This window comes from Apteryx mantelli, chromosome 3, assembly GCF_036417845.1.
Source record: "Apteryx mantelli isolate bAptMan1 chromosome 3, bAptMan1.hap1, whole genome shotgun sequence".
Taxonomy (NCBI): Eukaryota; Metazoa; Chordata; class Aves; order Apterygiformes; family Apterygidae; genus Apteryx; species Apteryx mantelli.
In genome coordinates, this window is record NC_089980.1 from 64,752,674 (window position 1) to 64,774,145 (window position 21,472).

Below are 21,472 nucleotides of genomic sequence, written 5' to 3' on the forward strand. Positions count from 1 at the left end.
CATCAGTGCTCACTGCTGTTATTTCTCTGCCAATCACCTTACCGAATGTGAAGATGTGTCACAACACTGAGCAAACATGGAAACAGCCACTTTAATCAACCATATTTTCCCCATCTGGTAACTCTCCTTTAACATCGTAGTCCAGCTTTCACACAGATTTTATAGAGAGAAAGTTTACAAGCAATAAAAATTAACAGCCAATATATATGCAACAAACAAATCAACAACTCCCCCCCCCCCCCATAGTGTGTGCCTGAGTGGATCTAATTCAAACTGTGACTAAACTGTGGTTTCATTTCCATGAAATATTTTGCCTGAGGATGTGCAGTATGCAAAGAGCGTGTGATTCATCTCAGCAAGAGCCAGACCAAGGGTGACAGGAAGAAGTTTGGACTACAAGCACAGAAAAACAGCTGTAACAGAAGAGGAAAGGTGCAGAGACCTGTTCTGTATGTGCCAGGATGCCTGGTGCCCTCAGAGCAATAACTGGGCACATACAACATGAGAACAAGGTCCTGTCCTTCCCAGGCACCGCTCTAAGGAGAACTTAAGTGGCTTCCTTCACCCATAATGGAAAAATAGAGCAATATGGTTAAATGCCAAGATAGTTGATGTTTGAAAGCTCTTTCTCTACTCTGCCTCAAAACACACCTCACTTAGAGCTCCTTCATGCACACTGCAGGGACATTTTTGTGAGCACTTCCTTTCCGGGAGAGCCAGGCAATCTCCATGGGAGCTGGGGAGCAGGTGCCTTGCTAGTAATAATCCTCTCAGTCGTCTGGTTCATGTGTTATTAATGCAAGTACATCATTTCCACTGACATAAATTAGGAGTATTAATGGCAACAGAACAATGAATATCTGTGCAACCAGAATCTGACATCTTGTATTTGTCATGACACTGAACAGCTTGTTTTCACATTATAAAACACTTGTGTGGTGAAGGGAATCAGGCTGTGATCACTTGTATATGTGAAAGATATTTTAAGGCCCAGTCATTGTTGCATCTCATTCAAATATGTCAGGGATGAATGTTGGGTGAATGGATAAGCATATATTTTGTTTTGAAGAGCTGCTTCTCTTGACATCCTTCAATGTGGCTAATTAAACTGCCTCTCCTCTGGTTATTCACTTTCAGTAAGATTTTTGGAAAGGAAAAGACAAACTGAACACAACACAGCATATGAGGTTGTATTATTTTCAGAGTTGGCTGGGACTATAGTCCAGTTTCCTAACAAAATGAAGAGAATGTGACCATATTGCCTGTCTCTCTTTGGCCAACCTTCCTTTCCATTCCCCCTTTTTTTCAGTCACCTCTCTCAACTCAGCCAATTTTGGCAAAAGAATTGAAAGATCATATCTCTGAGATACTACATTACTACAGTTTTTGCCAAAATTAGAGTAAAAGTAGAGGAAAGAAACCATACTAGTGCCTTCACTGAAGGAAAGACAGGCTTTATCCACTGTTTAAGCTGCCTAACCTGGCCACTCATTAAACACACAGGTCCCAGTTTCTTCGGTATTTGCTGCTTTTTATACAGCCAAAAGGCCAAACAAAGGTAAAGTGGTGGGATGACACCAGGCTATGTGTGGCAGCGGGACAGAAGGGGACACAGAAAGGGCATCAAGGGATTGCAGGGATGCCGGATAAGAGAGAGAGAAACCTGCAGCAGGGTAGAGGCAAAGAAAGGAAAGTAGAAGTGCAGCAGATAGATAGGACTGAGGATATTGCAGTGTATGCGATGGCAGGACCCCTAAATTCAGTGATGAGGAGAGGAGGGTATTGAGAGAAAGGAAGTCTATCTGTAGTATTAACTCATCTTGTTTATTTTCCATGCAAACTTAAAGTGAGTTAAAAGTAATGAGTTAAATAAGATGTTTTCCAATTCATAGTTCCCATAACAAATTATTTCTAAAGAAGGCAATGAAAATGTATTTGAAGAGAAACTAAGGCAGAGAGGGGACATATTTGAGTCTCGAAACCAAGGAAGGATAAGATCCTCCATTTAAAAAGCTCTTTGTTCTCAATTCTTTATTCAATTGCTTAATCATTTGCTTTGATAGAATACACTTGACTAATGGGTGTCATTTACTTAATTTATAACAATAAAAGGTGATCTCAAACTCATTAAGAGATGCTTTGTGCTCTGTGGTGATTCCATGATAACATGGACTTGGAGTAGCTACCCTCTCTTAGCCGCATGGGTAATTTTGTCAGCTGGTGACATCTGATGTCAAGAGAGGAATGTCATATGGACAGATGCAGACAACCATCTTTTTGACAGCATGAAAGAAGTGGGAAAATATTTATGGCACTGAGAAATATTTATGGTCAAAGGCAATTGGGGCTGTATTGCACAAATCTATAGTAACCTAGTCTTTACTAGTAGAAATACTTGCTTTGGCAAAAAATACTGGCATAGGTACTGTTCCGTTTAGCTGTCTAGTGCCCAGAAGGTCTTTGTTTCCCTAAAAGAACCAAATAGAACACAACAGGAAACAACTAAAATAAATTCCTAACTGAAGAGTCTTCCTGGTATGTGCTCATATTTTTATTATTTCTCATTCCCTAAATATTTTTATTGAGTGTATTGAAATAAGCAGTTTTATTTAACACAGAAATATATTAGATTGACAACTTTGATGTAAATCCTTTCACATCTATTGTTCTTTGAAGACCAAAACACAATGTAACTGTGATCCAGCTTCACCAATTTCAATTAGTTGCCAGGTGACTGTCATATGAGACTTTTCTTCATTGTGGTACATTTCAGCTCTTGCTTTTTTATGGGAGAAATATCTCAAACCTCTCCATAAGTCTAAGGTCAGCCTTGCACGACTCAGACTGCAGAATTTTACTGTTACTCCTGTGTTGCATCTACTTCCTTTTGTTTCATATAGTTCTGTGCAGAAAGACCTTCCCTTCTGCTTTTAGGATGCCAAGGGACAGAGAATTGGCCGAGCCCTCTAGCAGCATGCTCCAGTGCCTACTCGTCCCCAGTGTTGAGAGTATGTAGCTTCACTTGGTCCAGTTACATCTTCTCAAGATGATGTATCAAATAAACAGAGATCATATAATAAGTATTCTGATGCTGAAAATCTCAACTCTTTGTTCTAGAATTTCTTCCTACTTTTTGCTTGGCTTATGTAAATATAAACCATTCAAAATCAGTGGAGGTTTTCCACATAAAACAGCTCTGTCTACACTGATTCAATTGCAAGTTACAGACATGTTAATAAAACAAATTTCTGTAAGTTCATCAAGCTTCCCACACTGTGAGAAGAGCATTCCTCTTTGCTCAGTAATGTTTTTCATGCAAGTTACCATGCTCAGTTATCCTATAATAAAAGTGACTTACTGTGGTTAAAAAAAAAAACACAAACACATCCCTTCCTCAGTGACACTGCTCTAGCTGACAAAAGTTAGGAGATACTAAGTGAAGCGCAACTCTGGTACTTCTGGTTTGTTATATTTTATTAGTTCCAAACAGTTAAAAATGTCTTTGGGGCTCGCAAGTGAACTGCTAAAATGCAAAATTCCACAAGTTTTGCAGTCAGATGTAAGGGAGAAAACAGAGGTGACCAGCAGAAATACCTTTTGAATTAAACCTCGGCTCCTGACTCTGCCCAGCTAAGAAGTTGGATGAGGAATGCTCTTTAAACAGCTGCTTCAGAAACAGCTGAAAACACCCAGTGATTGTCTCCTGCAACTCCAAATGTACGTTCAGAATGTCAAAACATCAAAGAAAGGCTTCCTTCTGCATTTCTTTTTTTTGCTAGTTTAGTTGCAGCTGAAGCAGTTGTGATATGTCTGATCAGGACAGAGGAAACCACAGTATTTTTGCAGAGCAGGCAAGAACCAGGAAGTTTTCTTATATTCTGTTCTGGTGTTAACTCCCAAACTCTCTGATCCACTTTTCTGATATCATTCTCTTTCTAAAAAATCTTACAAACAACAGGCTTCCTAAGAATTGATAACGTTTTTTGTTGCTCTTCTGACTGTGGTAGTGCTGTACTGTTCCTACTGCTTATCAGTGCAGTTTCGCTTGCCTTCATTAACTGTTAACCTTTCCTAAAATACCACGGTGAAACTCTATAAATTTCTTTTCCTGACAAAAAAGATTTGTAAGGTCTACCCAGTCCTTGCCTTTCTCATTCCCTAAATTCCTTTTCCTTTTTTTACCTGGTGATTGCTGGCATATTGGCGTGTGTGTGACATTTTGAGCTTGAAGAGACCACCACCCAGAATGACAACCTCAACCAACTCACTCAGTGCCACAACTTATTCCAAAGACTGGTCAACTGAATCTGAATACCAAGGGTGTTTATCACATAAATATCCAGCTCTCCTGTAAATAACCAAACCATTTATCTTGAGATCTTTTAATTAACTTTATGAAAAGTGGAAGATGAATAAACACTTTAGTATCTAGGTACCAGTAAAATCATTATTTTGTATATATTTTTATAATACCAGTCCTCTGCATTTTTGACTCTGAAGAAAAGCCTATAAAGAATTTTCTGTTTCTCCCTTGACTTTACCCCAGTGCCTGACCTCAAAATAGATTCGCAATAGCTAACGGAAGTTCAGAACTGCTTGTTTGCCAAGTCCTCATCTGTAGGATGTCATTTCAAGCTGTATCTATCTACTTTACAAAACTCCTGAGTCATCTTATATCTGGGCATCTGGAATTGTCTTGAGTTTTGAACCAAATTTGATGACTATGTTAAAACTCAGGTGTGATCTCACAGATACTCTGGTTCAGTTTTAGAGCATGCTTGAGTCACACAGAAGAGAGCTTTAACCTAGTTTTCTGTGGAAACAAGGCCTGGATGCCTGCATATTGGTTAGTGATTCCGTCCATGACCTTTCCACTGTTTGGCCAGTTTCAGCCAGATTTGATGGTGGGGTGGAGCTCTCAAAAATAACGGAGTTTTTATATGCTTTCAAAGTCATCAGCTAGGTAAAGAGACATTTGTGCTGTCACTGAAGTTATGGCCTACTCAGGGAGAAAGGGAGGGGGAAGATGGGCAACATTTATTCTGCATTTATTAATCTTATTGCCAGTTAATTAAAAAGAAAGATAATAAGTCACAGTAACTTTTCATCTCCAGGTCCACGTGTGCCAAATGCCTGCCTTTCACAGGGCTGTCACACCACTAAAATCAAATCCTACAGCTGTGCTGCCTCACTGAGAAGCGCAGGCTTAAAATTTGGCCCACGGTTTCTGTGGAAGAGGGTCAGCACTGCAGCACTTACATGTTTCATTTTGAGCCAGATGACCCCAGGGCCTTTTCTGTTCCTCACCAAACACAGCTGAACTCTTCCTGCAACTGCTTCTCCAGCAGCACGGCCTGTGCTTCTGCTTAACTCTTCTCTTTCCTGAACCCTTATTTGGACAAACAACCAATACCCAGCTCTTCTCCTTTTTTCGGTAACTGCTATGAAAAGTCTTTCAGAGTCCGCCACCTGTGCAAGCCTTCCTGTGGTTTCAGAAAAGGCAGCAGTGGAGCAATGTTTATTCCACTGCTTCTCACACTTAACCTCGAAGGAAAAGGAAGGTAACCATTAATTGCACTGCAGTGTGCATGTGCTGACGAGCATAGCAGTTTGCTCTAATTCCTGGTGTCCAGAGGCCAGCAAACCTAACCAAATTCAGACCCAAAGCACCGCACGTACAAACCTAAGTCCAAACCACACTGCACAATGGCTATGTTTTATAGTTCCTGTGGATTCAGAGACATTAGACTGTATTGCAAAAATCATTACCCATCCACTCCAGGCTCCTGAAGCTAATGCAGATAGATATAAAAGACTGCAGGAATGCTGACACATATCCACTGATGGGAGTTATTATGCGTTGAAGACTTATATGTGTTTTTTTTTTTTTTTTTTTTTTAAGAGTCTGAATTTGGCTAGAAGCCATTCAGATCATGCACGTTTCAAGAAACAGAGGTTTCAAAATCTGATTTCGAGGCCTCATTCTTTTATTGTAACTTATGCTAGACCTTAGGTTTTTTGTTCATTTGGGGGGTTGGGCTTTTTTTTTTTAATCTAGCTCTGGCTGAGGGGGAAGATTAGTTTTGGGGGGAAGGTTTGGGCTGAAAAACTGCAGGGGTTGGGCTCATGGGTGAATTCGGAGGGATTACAAACCCTCACTGTTGCTTCTGCCTCAGACTTGACCACTCTCCTTTCTCCCCTTCCCTCTTCCTTTCCCCTCCTTGCTCACCCTCTGCCAAGTCTAAAGCTGTCGCTGCAAGAGGTAAGAGCTGTAAAGGTCTGTGCTGCTTTATAGCAGCTTGCAGGAAAGCTGCGATGATGGAAATACAATGAATATTGGACATATTCTAATTAACCTCAGGAAAATTGCCATCAGGAGCAGAGTATTCCCCTGGAAAAGATGCTTTTAAGTGGCTGATTGTGTGTTTGTCCATGAAGCTTTTATCAGACCCCGTAACAGCATTGGGGAAGGCTTGCAAGGATGGTTGTGAATAGGCTTCCATCAGAGAAGGAGGGGTAGGAAGCCAGCTCTGATGCTGAGAGGCAGTCTGTTGCATTTAGGAAATACAGCGGCCAGACACATAAGAGAGCAAAAGAAATGGGGAAAAATCAGCAGGGCTCTCTGTTTAGTGGTTCAAAGGTTTAGGGGCACCTCAGCCAGCAGAACCCAGCAAATCCAGACTGATGAGTCCTTAATCATCTCACACCACTGAAAGCTTTTCTGCACCAGAAAAGTCAAATCATATGGCCACATATAGTGATAGAATCTGGTAAACTATCTGGACCAAGCTACGAAATGAAAAACTGAACTGGACTGTGGCAACAGTCAGTAATTAGGTGCAACCCTGCAGTTTTACTGCTGTTTGTGATTTTTGATTAGTAATTTCAAAAATTGCTTCTGTGTCATTTTGGAAAATCCATCTCAAACAGCATTGCAGGACAGTGTGTGGTATTTTTCTGCAATGTCTTGCCTGCCTTAGGGCTTGAGGTATTTGTATTTAAAGAGCCTTCTCCTTCCCCCTTGCCTCTCCAACCCGGAGTTAATTTGTTCCCACACCTCAGTTTGTGTGAACAGATGCCTGCATCTCGGAGCTCACAATTGCTAGCTGGGAAGTGATTCAGCTACTAAACAGTTATAAGTGAGCAGGGGAATAATCATCGTGTATTGCTGACATCTGAAGAAATAATCTTGTTTTCATGACTTCACCAGCAAATGAAAAGGGACAAAAATAGAGGGCCCCGGCTGCCTCAGATCTGGGCCACCTCACAAGGAGCCTGCAGTGAGGGGCCGGCGAGCAGCGCTGTGTTTGCGGCCGGCGTGTGCCGAGCCACACGACTAACCCCACCGCACACCACCCCGGGACGAGGCAGCCTGGCACTGTCCCCACCAGCGCAGGCTGCTGTCTCACAGGGTGGCAGCAGTGCCGTAGGGCCGGGCTGGCAGCCCTAGGCGCTGCCGCTGGCTATTCCCCCGGCCCCCACGGCCCCCGGGGCCGCCCGGTCTCGCCCCACAGAAACAAGAACTAACAAACAAAGACCCCAAACACATGGATTGTAATGAGCTAACAGGAGGGTTGCAAATAGTTCTGACTCACTTCATTTTTTTAAAAAAATCTGCAGGATAAAAACAGATAGTTTTTACAGTTTTCCATGGGTTTTGCACATGGACTAGATACACTGGTTTCAGTTTTAAGTATTTTCTCAGCTCTAGTCCAAAATACCTGAAGTAGCTGAAATAGCTTTTTCAAATTTCTTAATCTGTGTAGTTGTGGTCTCTTCCTTTTGATTAAATTGTGTTTGGTTTTATAAATAGAAATTCTGGGATTAAAAATCACACGGAGGTATTAAAGGTGAAGAATGTCAGCTTGCTGATTCTTTGTGTGTTGCATAATGTGAAGTGCAAAAGGGTATATTCAGTGAACAGCCAAAAATAAAACAAAACTTGTGTCAGAACAAAAGCACTTCTGCAGCACACTGACCGCTGCATTGTCTTTTTGTATTTTCTCCACTGCAATATTCTGTTGGAAAAGTGCACAGCTTCAGCTAATAGTAAGCGGGATTAACTCAGAATCTGAGATCCAAACAAAGCTCCCCCAGGCTGGTACATCTCAGTCTTCAGAATAAAGACCATAAACAAAGACTACAGAGTTAGCTCCAAATTCCTTCATCTCCATGATGGGCAAAACTGTAATCTAGCATCAAAATACTAATATGCAGCGGGACTGGAACTCCAGATCCACATGTGAACCTCTTCCAACCCCTCAAGCCTTTGCTTTTCCACATATTGTGCGTAGGGTGACCACAGCTCTGGAAGGAGATTCCGGCATCCGGTTTAGTGATATGTTGCATGTTTAACAGTTTTTGTCTACTCAGAAGAGCAAAAGTCATCATGTTGTTAGGCAACACACACAAAGACTTACCTGTTCATTGAACACTTTTTTGTGTCTATATGGCCACAGGGTTTGGCATAGAAATTAGAGAAAAAAAGTATTTTGCTATACGGGTTCCACAGAAAAAATCCTACTGTGTACAGACAGAATTGATATTGCCACTTATATTGCAAATAGGAGCCTGCACAAGAGCCTGTTTCAGATTACAGTATTAAAACTCATTCTCCCACTACTGCACTAATTTTGCTCTTCATGTAAACCAGCCTGAAGTGGTCCAGTCTTCAGATAACAAGAGGTCCACAGGAATTAAGTTCTACTTTTGGTTTAAACAAAAGGAATTATTAGAGATATAGATATAGATCTATTGATATATAGATATTAGGTATAATTCATATATTCTATAGATATACATATATATTATATTCTTATCTTATATTCATATAATTGGATATAATTCATTCAAGAAAAAGAAACTCTTTTAATGAGTAAAAATGATTACCAGTACCTATAACCATTGTGGCTGCTCACTAATTTCTTCCTGATACTTGCCAGTATACTATGATGTCCTTCAAGCCAGCTTTAAACAGGGTAGATGACTGACAGAAGTACATGCTAGTAAGATCAGAGCCGTGGAAACATCTTATCCACTATAAGCAGGGAGGTGGACCCACTATAAAGGTTATCACAGAAGGGAGGTTTTGAAGTGTAAAGGGATTAAAATGCTTTGGTTCAGGAGACACTGAGGATGGCACTGTGATGTTTAAGATAACACTGAAGCTGCTTGGTAAAAAAGTGCCTCTAGAAGGAAGGAGCTTTTTGTGAGGAATAAAAAGGGAACACTTAAATTGAAAAGTCAAGTGTGTAAACCTGTCTTTCATCCTATTAAGATACTTTTTTTTTTCCCCCCAAGAATGAGAGCCATTATACACTCCATCATGGAAATGAAGATGTTGAGAAACACTCTCCTAATAAAAACTGACATGAATTTGGGAAGGCAACTAAAGTCAAGCTGTGTAAAATTAGTCCATGTTGGTATGGGTACGCCCTGGAAAGAATTGCTTTGGTTAGGCGGTGGTTGTGATTATAGTGGAAGAAGGAAAACAAAGGCGCCATTGAAGACCACACCTGGACAAGTGTCGGGGCAGTCGGATACCAACAGGCATACTCAAACCAATCAGTTTGCACAGTGACCTGGCCTACAGCTCAGAGTTATGATGAAAGGGGTAGGATTAATTTTCAGATTAAGATACCTCAGTGTAGGCATCCGCATGTAAATTGGGTGTCTAAACTTCAATTATGGTAAATGGAAAGTTAGTCAATTCAGGCAATGGAGCCTGAAGAATTATTCAGCTGACCAAAAAACGGTTGTCTGTTTTAGGATGAGCTGAAATATATTTCTAGACTATTTGTGTATCTACATCAAAGTAGCTCCATCATAGCTCCATTAAGCTCCATCTTAAACTGAAACTGCATGCAGCTGTGTTTGTTTCCATGCACATTCACCACATCTGGCTGGAAGAGCCACCCTCCACACCCGGCCTACATGGTCCCAGGGTCATTGCTGAATAATACAGCACAGAATGATGTATATCTGTCTTGTGAGTAAATGTGAGCTGGATTTTACCAAAGTGCAGATATATGATGTTTCCTGCATTCCTGGGAGAAATTCCACAACAATTCTCTTGTGGAGCAGCTGAGGGGCCCTGCCACAGCTCCCAGCACAAAGGCAACATATAACAAACATATGGTTGTCTGGGCAGAACTGGATCCTACCAATTATCTCCTACTGAACAGACCTCAGTAAAATTGCCCAATAAACCTCAGTACAAACTATAGAATCATAGCGATGGTCTTTCCTGGCCTTGTAAATGATTTCACAGGCAGTCGAACCTGAATCTTTCAGATGACAACAGAGACGACATTCTGGGCAGCATGCTTCTCCCAGATTGCATCATCATAAGCATATTAAATTTTGAGTTTGCCTCAGGCTGGGAGGGAGTGTGGGTATGCCAGGGAACAGGATTAGAAATCAAAATTAATTTGAAAAACTCAAGAAATGAATTGAACCCTCTCCTACCCCAGCAATGAAATGAAATATGGAAGGATAACGTTGGCCAAGGCAGAAATACAGGAATACATATGACTTGCATCAGCAGCAGTCATCCAGAGAAGAATCCTGCTAGTGATTTCCGTGGGTGACAAACTGACCAGGAACTGGAAACGTCGCACTGAAAGGAAAATGGCATATATCAAACTGGGGTGTATGTACTGGAGCATGGCCTGAAAGATATGTGAGGTGGTCCTTGGCTGGATTGGCAGCGGGTGTTTGAATAGTGTTTGCTCAACTGGGCCTCTGTAAGCAATAAAACCCTCCCTACTCCCCTGTTTCAAAGAACAAACCAGCTGACAAGAGAAACTGATAAATAGTTATGAATTCTGTGCAGTGCAAATAGTACTGAAAAGAGAGAGAGTCACACCAGAGCTATTGGTGCTATTTCCTCATTTTACCATCAAACTGACCATGACAATTCAATCTACCTCCAAATTCCCCTTTCCAGTCTGGAAAGAAAAGGAGACAGACTTCTTTCATGTTACCAGATGGAAGCAGCATTATACACATATGTACATTGGCCCTGGATGAGTTTTGCCCCATTCCCATTGAAAGGAATTGCAAAACTTTCCTTGAGGTGAGTGGAGCAGACCAGAAGAACAGGTTACCACATAAGGGTTTTCCAAGGCACTTGCAAAGCAGCGTGCACGGCTACACAGTCAGTGAAAGACTCTCTTCAATGGGATTATTAATTTCAGTCTTCTCTCATTTAATTATGCCTCCACGGTGCCCCTCGCTGTGTCCTGTTGGGGGCCAGCACCAACCTGGCAGAGCTGCCCTTGGTCCTGCCCCACACGGGGTTTGCCTGTGCTTCCCTGGCTGCACGGCAGATGCTCACGGCTGCAGACATACCCTCGTGATCACCAAGCCGCCAATCCTGGCAGCGGGACGCATAACCTCAGCGCAGGCATTCAGCTCTCCAGGTGGTTTCTGCAGCCTGGGCTGAGCCTGGTGCCCCTTCTGCTCTGCTGCTGCCTGGCCCAAGCCAGGAAGCCAAGCTGGCTTGGGTACGACATTGCTCCATGATGCTCTGGGGATGGATACCTGTAAAAAAGCCAATGCTTTACTCTCTGCTGCCAGGCACTACAGCACTGTAGAACAGCTTACAAGACTCATAACTTGGCTGTATCACACAAAGCCCAACACTGTACAAGCCCAATACTATACCATTTTTTTAAGATAGACTTTGCATGCTGTTTCTTCCCTATATTTTTTGCACTTTTTGTCTCAGCCTTTTTATTTACATATGCTTGGCCCATCCAAGCTTTGTCATATTAGCACAAAATAAAGATGAGACATGTAAAGCTGCTTTGTTTGCATTTTCTGGCAGTTTGGGTCTAGCAATCTTGGTATGATGATAGGATAGTGTTTTCAAATTGATGATACTCTTACACTGTGATGCCAGCTCCACGGCAAAGGTGTCTATAGTGTGTGAGCTGTAGATGCCACTGAGCCGTCTGGGATGGCAGGAAAGGACCATCTGAAGAAGATGAAAGTCACATCTTCTGTTTACAACCAACCCCCATCAGCCTAGCAATAGCCGGCTGAAAGGCAAATTTTTCTGGACTGCTAAGAATTATGTGATACAGCATTGCCTGAGTGAGGATTTGGCTTGACTCAGCAGGTCTTGAAGCTATACTACTTGACCGCACCAGGATCTTTTGCTTTTTTCGCCTTCTCTTTCTCTTACAGGCTTGTCTTTAAAATCTTTTCCATTAACTAATTGTGGCAAAATGAACAGCAGACAAAAAGCTTTCTCCTGGCAAGAACAAGGGTGATACAAGTGTCTCCCTTCTTTCAAAAGAAAAGCTCTATCGAGCACATTTTAATTGAAAAATAACTGATCACTAGCTTGAAAATAATAATAAAATTACCTAATGTGCCTGAACATGAAGAATGCTGCAATCAGGACTTTGGAGACTGGCACACAAAACAGATCATATCAGACTTAGTCCCCTGTTGTATTGGATCCCTAGGGAGCAGTAGCTGGATTTTAGCCTACCGAGGCTGGGAGGCTCAATGTACAGACTAACTAGGATTTTTTCCCCCCCAAAAGCTACAGCTTCTCTTCCAAATAGCTGAGCTCAGTTACCGTTGATTTGAGTGTGCCTGTGGACCTCAAGGGCTTCCCTCTGAAAAGGCAGGCATTCAGTTGATTGGGCCCAGAAAATCCCTTAGAGGGATGGTGAATTGGGGAACGACATGACAAGCTATGCAAAGCTTTGTGTAATATTGTAAAAGAATCCAAATATCCTACAGAGGTCAGAGAAACATTTAATAAAAGAGTCTGCTGTCTCTCAGGTCCTTAGGAAAGCAGCTGAGGATTTCTTGACTTCAGAAGTCATAATGAAAAGGTATTTTTACCCTAGAATCCTATAAGATGACTTGAAAGAAAAACCGAACAGCAGCTGTTTTCTGTGAAAAGATATTGGATTTTGGAAAAATTTATTGCTTAATTATCTATTATGGAACCCTCCCAATATGGTTATAGCGGGAGTCAGCAGATGGCACTGTTACTCATAGTGATAAAACTTCTTTTTACAGCTGTGCAAAGCCTGCTATATCTTTGAATAAATTCCGCGTTGCTGCTCATTTTCTGGTAAAATGTCCTTGGCCAAAACCTAGGCACTGGCTCCCTGCCTCACCTATCAAACCAAAGAAAATACTTGAGACAGATCTGGCTTTAGGGAACTGTGTAAATTCCTGAAAAAGAAGGCTGTTCGCATGCTATCTGACTACCTCTGTTGGAAAAAAAGGAGTAAATAAATGAATAATTTTAAGAGAATACCAAGGCCCTGTGTTACTGACTTATCTCCAGCTGGAAAGTTGATACTTTCAGGGATGCTGCTGCATGGGCCCTACAGAGTCCAGCCAAGAGTCTAGGAGTACTAACGGAGAGGCTACATGGAGCACTGCACAACCAAGCGCGTACAAAGCTCCCTGAGCTACACAAACCCATTCTGGAAGAAAATTACTTTCAAAAGTGCATGACCATAAGGTCACAAAAACAGTATAAAGAGGCTAGTTAGGAAAGAAAATTAGCAATTAGCATTGAGGTAAAGGTGAGGAAATTTAGAGGTTGGGGAGAAGTAGTTGGATGCAAGAGGAGGTTCACTAGCAATTTGAAGACGCTGGTGGAAGCACTAGAAAAGCCAAGGTACCATCAAGTGTTGAGTGCTGTGGAAGCAGCAAGACCAGAGAAAAACAAAAAGGGCCAGTACAGCCCTACGAACAGGTCCCACAGGGTGGCAGGGAAGTGTACGCAGAGGAGGCCAGCAAGGGAAGGCCAAAGAGCACTCAGCAATGGTTATTAGTTCCCTAAGAAAAAGCAGGTCCTCTGCTTTTTTCCAGCAGATGGCTGGTCCCATCTGAAGTATTTACCTCATTGGACCAAAAGAAACACTATATAACTTCCAGTAATTTTCTTGATAATTGCATCTGTCTTCATTAAGGCTGCATTTTCTCCTAAGGGTCTTGCAAAACTCTGCTGACAAATTCTACTTGTCAATGTTTTGCTGGTGTTTCTGGCTTTCCTTATTAAAATTGTGACATCAGTCACTTCAATCTGTCTCTTAATGATGAGTAGACACACAGATGCAGACACACATACACTTTTTGTCTCAGAATGGCTGTTCCTATGGTGAAAGGGATTTTATCATTTGACTGAGGCTGCATCCTGCACAAATCATCAACAGGGTTTATGTCCAGTGAGGACAAAAGCTGGTTTCTAGGAATTACCACTAGGACATTCCCATTTGGCTTGAATTCTCTTTGACACATGCAAATTCATAACAATCCAGGTCCCACTCAAGGCAATCTGAAATTCAGCCAGGGCTGCAGCTCGACGGGTGCCCTCAGCTCCTCACACCTGTGAGCCCCCACTGGGCAAGGTGAAGCTCAGGTGCAGGGGGGGAGAGCTAAAGGGGCTCTTCCTTCCTTCCTTCCTTCCTTCCTTCCTTCCTCTCCCTTCTCATTTAAAAATATCTTCTTCTGTCAGTTGGTGTCAGTATCCCATCCACAAGATATAATACAGAGTTTCTGTGCCCTGTGGAAATATAGAGAGTGCATGTGTGCATCAGAGTCTTCACAAAGTGCTCACCACTGGGTAAATTTAAAGGCAATTAAGAAACACAGAGCTCTAAAAAAAAAAAAAAAAAGCTATTTATAATCTATTGTGTTGTTACCATAGTGGCCGCAGTTTTCTCTAGTTTACAGGATACATTGTAGTAGCTTTGTGTGTGTGTTGGTTTTCTTTTTTTTAAGACAAAAGTAAATAAGGACTGCTATAATGGTTAACTTGATTGATGTTATGCTTTAGGCTGTTGGTTTTCTGTGATTCTGCAGCCAAATTGTTCATCAGCTATGAAATTTATTAAATCAAAATGTTAAAAAAAAGCCTTTAAAAATGCAGAAGGAACACAGGCTCTGTTCTCAATCTACTTGCAGAAAATATCTATTACTTGCTTCTCATCTGTCCTAGCTCTGCCTGGGCTAATCAATGTTTGCTCTGTTATTGATTAGGGAGGAGTGGGCAATAAGGGAAATTGGTAAACACAGACTGAGCTGAAGTATACAGAAGGAAAGAGAAATACAGCCATGTAATAGGCTTCTATTTTCATTTATGGGTTTTTATATGCAAACTGAAGTTTTCTTACATTAGTTTCTCTGTGAAGTTTTCTTTGTTTAACTCATATCTGAGTTAATGAGAGAAACTATATCCAAGGCATTAGAGAGTGGGAGCTGGAAGTCAGATAGATCCCTATTTACAGGCTACAAAATTATATGAGGAGCACTGCTGTATAACTTGCTGAGCATATGTTCAGTAAGAGCTGTGGGGTTGAAGAACTGCTAAAATTATTTGGAAACAAGTCACTTGCATGTATTCCTTCATATGCCTCTAGGCAATTACATATTTAAACTCTCAGCACCTCTATCTTCTCTTTCAATGAATGAAGAGCTACAAAATTCCCTTTAAAATCCTATTTAGTCAATGTCCATTTTCAAGTTTGTCCTCTTACCTAATTTGGGGAGGTTCAGTACGCTTGTTGAAATAAATGCAGTCTTCCTGTGCATAAAAAGAGAGACCATATGAAGAGACCTGTATGAACAGAAAAAACACACTTATTTTTATAGTAGTGTACTATTATAGATAATGATTCTGCTGGATTCATTTGGATGAGAATTGCAAAGTAATAATGCTTAAGTTTTTTAATGCCTATGTTTCGGAACAGATGAAAAAAGTCATGACATTATCGTGTAGCAGCTCCTTGATATCTCCTGAAATATTATGAGTTGGGAATCAGCAAAGTCTATGTCACTTTTCCTGTTGCTTTCACTCGATTGTTTCTTCTGCTGTCTTATAGATGCGCATTGCTAGCAGCCAGCCCAACCAGTTATCTGGCCTTTCACTATAGCTGCCAGCTTATGGTATAATAGCTGAGAGGGAATATCTGCATGCAGAATGAAAGAACTGGCTGCATTACTCTTCTGAAAAAAGCATGATTTATTTTTCCTCCAACTTATTTCTGGATTGTTACTTACTGGCATAAAGAGCTGAGACATGGTGTATAATAGGCAAGGACTTGACTGGATGTGTATCGGATAGATATGCCTGGGTTAATGTGACTGGCTAGCTTGCAGTTTAAAGGGGAGTCCTTAAATTATCTTGCCTTGTCTCATCCCCCTTTAATGTGAGGAGGGAAGGAACAGTATGGATAAAACAGTCATGACAGAAATAAGACAAAGCTTTTGGATGTAGGAGGGTACAAATGAGAACCGCGTTCTTAACTGCAGAGGCTGAATCTGCGCTGAGCAACACCCGTCTGACTGACTAATTGCAATTAGAAGGCTGAACAGGGCATGTGTTTTTGGACTTGATTTTACTCTTCTCCTCCTATGTCCCCAGATAGCATATTCTAGCTGGCTGGAGCAAAACAGTGTTGTGTACTGAGAAGGCTGCTGTTGTCTCCTGGAAGCTTTCAGAAAGGTATGAAGATACATTCCTGTGGAAAGCGAGCGGTAGTGGAGTAGCCAGGAATCCCCTCTGGCAAGGAAGTGGGACACTGCGAAACTGAAGGACCTTGGACCCTGTGTGAAGTGTGGAGGCCCAGGCCTATGATTTATAAAAATCAGAGGCCTGGCATGCCTTGTGGGTCCCTGACCTCCCATGATTACTTCCGTCAGACCTGTGCAGGCAGAGACTGCTGCCTCAAAAACTGGTAGCTCTTTTGCAGTCCTAACACAGAACTTGTCTCCTGCTATCAACATTTCTGTTAGGCATTTAAAAGTAAGTTATCTTTATTTGCAACCAGCAAAAGTACAGGGCTAACTCATCTAAAGAGACCATTCAGGAAGAGCCTTTCTGCAGAATATCCCAGAACTCTCATGGAGGTATCCTATAAATTTAGGAGAAAAGCACAGGGCTCTGCTCTTGTTTCTGTGGCTTTATGATTAATCCTCTTTTCTTTCCTGAGGAAGATTTGTTCTCAGCTGTTCTGTTTGGCATAGGTTTGTATCTTCAGATATTTTGCAAACCTCAGCCTAAGGGTACGTGATCCCAAATCAGCTCTCTTCTGCTGGAGCACTTGAGGATTTCAGGCAGGAGCTTTGGCTCATGATGGTATTTACAGGAGAGGTAAGTAGAGAGAAGCTGTCATGGGCTGTGTTTTGCTGCAATACTTGGTTGTTCTGTCTGTGTAATTTCAAAACTGCTGATTCATATCCAGATTTTGAAACTAGTGACCCCAAACATGGCCCTCTTCCAAATTCAGGAACATTTTTCATGGTATGTAGACAAATGACATGTTAATGTAAATCATCAGGCTTAAACTAGAATTAATCTGATTTGCTATAATGGAAGGCAAAACAAGCAAATTCGTTCAAGGCTGTTTCTCAGATTTAAACATTAGCTCCAGTTGTAGCCTCTTTCTGTAGTTGCCAAAATGTGAGCAGCGGTCAGAAAAAGCCATGTTACAGCCTGTGGAGAGTAACAGCTAACAAGAGCAATACCTGACCTACCCGTCTGCGAGGTGAACCAGTGCACAGAGGCAGCTTTGTGAAAGCGCTTTCCAGACTCTCTCTTCCATTAATGCTTTTGAGTCAGGAGCATGTGCAGAATTCAGTGAGGCAGAAACATTCCCAAATCTCCTTCTCTATTTCTTCCCTGTGGGGGCAGCTTGTTAATAGGGGGGGTGTGCATGTGTGGAAATCAAGCCTATGAGTCATACAAGGAAAACTCACTACAGGTTACACAGTTGTATATACAAATTGAGAAAGGCTCAACAATCTCTCATCCCTGGGTGTTGCATACAGTATTGTGCTGCTGTATGGCAGATCACAGTACAGGTGCTAGATAAAAGGCTTTTCAAGAGTAAAGATAGAGAAACTATCATAGACTGGAGTAGTCATGGAGGTCTGTAAGAACAGTTGGAGAAATGTCCATCAGGAATGACAAGAATGAAGCTGGTCCTGGGCACACACTACATGACCTTTCGAAGTCCTTTCCAACCCTATTATTCTGTAGTGCTGTAAGCTATGCATAAAGCTTATGTTTGAAAAACAATGGACACACACGCGCACACTCAGTCATGGAAAGGTTCACCTCTAAACGGCTGAACCAGAGGTAAGGTCTTTTTCTTCTAAAGAATTGGAAAAGACTGAGCTGATAATGATGTAGTGAGTAATTCTTTCCACTGCACCATCAAATTACATGCTTTCATCTGCCAGCCATATGCCATTCCAGTCTTTCCTGTCTTGATTTCATTAATAGCACTGGGCCAAACCAGGCAGAATTCCTGTTTGTGTAGGCAGGTGACCTAATCTGTCTCATTAATATCTACTTGGTTTGCTGTCTGTTTTGATGAGTATAACCCCAATAGTGTGGCATTTCAAAATCACATACTTCATTAATACATGCAACTTAGAGTTCCTGGATGACAGAAATAAAAACACATGCTTATTTTCTGTCCCCTTCTCTTGCACCTTACCTGGACCCCATTTACTCTGTATTCTGCCTGTGTCACTTGTACTGTAGCGTGTCCAGCACAGCAGGGCTGTGACTCCTAGGAGGAGTGATTGTAATGTTGACAATGATCTCAGCTGACATGAATATAAACTCCATGCTTTGTCTGAAAATAATTATTCTAGTGAATTGATCCTGTACTGAAGTGATGGCTTGACCTCCCCACACTGAGTTATTCCCTTAGAAAACTCCGATGGTTTGGGCCAGCAGTGGGGCACATGCAGGTGGATGCTTTTGTGAGACTGGATGACAGTTCAGAGATGTGCAAGGTAATTGTGCTTTGGCAAAGAGAGAATCTCAGTGGGACAGATATGTTAATAGACCTTTGCTGCCTTAATGAAAAGGCACCTAAATGTGTGCTGCTGTGCCCAGAAAGCTTTTGGAAGATAAAGCCAAGGCTCTCTGCTCTAGCTAGACAATTTGTTTGTGAGTGTAATTTCGAGGGGAGGGAGATGGGTGGAGCAGGGATTGTTCACTCTGAAATGGAGAAGAATTGTTGCACCCCATTTTATATCACATTACTAAGAAGACATTGCAATGGGATTAATTCCTAAACTTCTTCCCAAACATTCCACTAGTTTTTCTCTGCACCCCATGGACACAAGCTGGAAATCCTCAAGCTCCTTATGAAAACCTCTGCAATTTGTGTTGGCAGTGCAGTGATTCCCCATGGGTGCCATAGGGCTGCACACCCTGGCAGGGGGACAGGCCCAGCCTGAGACCACTGTTGGGGAAGGCTGCCGGGTGCTGCCTCTGCCCTCCTGGCAGTTACTCCTTGCAATTTTATTCTGCATGTGCATCCTGCTCTCAGACCTCCTGAATAGATGTGGTTTGGGGGGAGCTTGTAGGATTTGGGGTTTTTTAAACACTTGGCAACTTCTGGGAAGGGGTAACAAGGAAAGGAATCCTGATATGTATGAGAAGCCTCTGCTTCTTTACAGCGCACTGCTGCAAAGATTATCACGCGATGATGAAGCTCTTTATTTTAAGGGTGGTATTCAGAGGGCTAAGTCATGCTACTCCAAAGCACTTTCTTCATGGGGGAAGAAAAGCATTCTGCTGTAGCAGAAGCTCAGTCCTCACAGATACAGGGCCCTAAGTAAATGGCTTATTTTTGCCCCTGCTTATGTTTAAGTTATTTTATTCATTGAAGGGACTGCATTTTTTTCCAAAATGATAATTTCCCTAACCTGTCTTAATGTTCAGCATAGTTCTGTGGTTTTATAGTCTTTTCATATTAACTTTACTGTAAAGTTAATATGGTAGAATGACTTCCATGCCAGTATCTCTCAATTTATTTTTATTTATTTAAAAAAAAAAAGTTTGCTCTCAAAAGGAAAAAGGATACACAATCATTTCAAGACTCATCCAGCTGATATGGAGGTGAATTGTTTTTCTTTAGGAGTATTTTTAGAAGGGACCTAGTCTTTATTTATACTCACAGCATATTTTTTTCTATCTAGTCTCAGTCTTCTCTGTTAATACCACACTTCCACTGCTGACAATTTATTCTTTGACTGTGTCAAGTCTCTGATTAAGAGAGATTTATACCCCTTACCCAGCACAGAGTAGATACTTGGTCTTCCCATCTCACTCTCTGTTTACATACAGACTGCTTCTGATTCTGGCATCTTCAAACTCTTTCAGAGGGACTGGTATTATCTTTTCTGTGTAAATCTCAACTTTATTCTTATTTCAAATTTCATCCATCTTTATTCAGGGCCATTTTTCCAAGAAGAAAATATTGTCTTTAAACTTCAGTTTGTTTCAAGAATCTGTATGCAAGAAAGCTTAACAACAAATGTCACTTCCCTTGGAATTAAATCTCCCAACTGTTGTTTACTTTGCAAAAAATAAAACATCCAAAGGTAAACATATAGGTTCATGTGCCAACAGCAAAGCTGACAGATTTTGAAGTCTGATGTAACATGGTCGATTCTGTTTGAATCTGTCCCCATTTCAGCATTTCCATTTAATAAAATAAAACTGGCAGAAAAATTATTTACTTTGATTGTTGAGATGGTAAAGCATAATCTTTTTGGTTTGCTTTTTTCCTTAAACTGACAGACTAAAAGCTGGATCTACCTCACCAGCCTTTCTACTGAAGCACAGCGGCTGCAGGAGGGGGAGAGAAGACTGCCCTAAGATTAGCCAGCTGCTGGGTCTTTGGACTTTCCTTTCTCCAGAATGGGAAGAGATGGGGCCAAAGAAGTGGATTAATCGGTCCTCAAGCTGAAAAAACCATATAATACAAGGTGTATGTGTACATGTATGCAAAGCAATGCTTTTGGCAGCTAGGGATTTCCACTGGATTCCCTGCCTGCAAGGTTACAAAGAGGTTTTGAGTGGCACCCTTGCCATGAGTGCCTCAACTCCCCTCTACATATGGGCCCAGAGCCTTCTCCCAGAGTAGGCACGCTTCTGTGCTGCAGGGACCGATGGAGGCCATGCTCAGAGCAGAGCACTTGCTCAGAGCAGAGCGCTTGCAGCAGTGGAGGGAGCAATGGCAGTGTGGTCTTGCCTGTGCATTGGGCTATATTAGGTTTAACCAGTAGCGTATGTGGGAATGGGGTAAATTCCTTACTCAGCTAGTGCAACTTTTAAGTGTCTGTAGCCTTACAATTTAGGAGTGAACCAGTAATTGATGCTACTTCTGAGACAGCTAAAAAGGTATGGATTTTCTGTATCCTTGGTTGGAATATTTGTATTCAAGTAGTGTGTCACTGGGTCTTTCATCATGTACAAGTAAATGCCAGAGTACATCATGTGAGAAATAAAAAAGGCTCAATGCTCTTTAATGGCTTTGTATGCTTGTTAACCAAGCTATCCTAACTGGGTAGAGATTCCTGATAGCAGAGAGCAGGAGAGATGGAAGGAAGGACATTGACTCAACATTAGTCCAATTGAGCCAAGAGGCTTGAATAGTCACTGAGATAAGTAAGGCTGAAATAA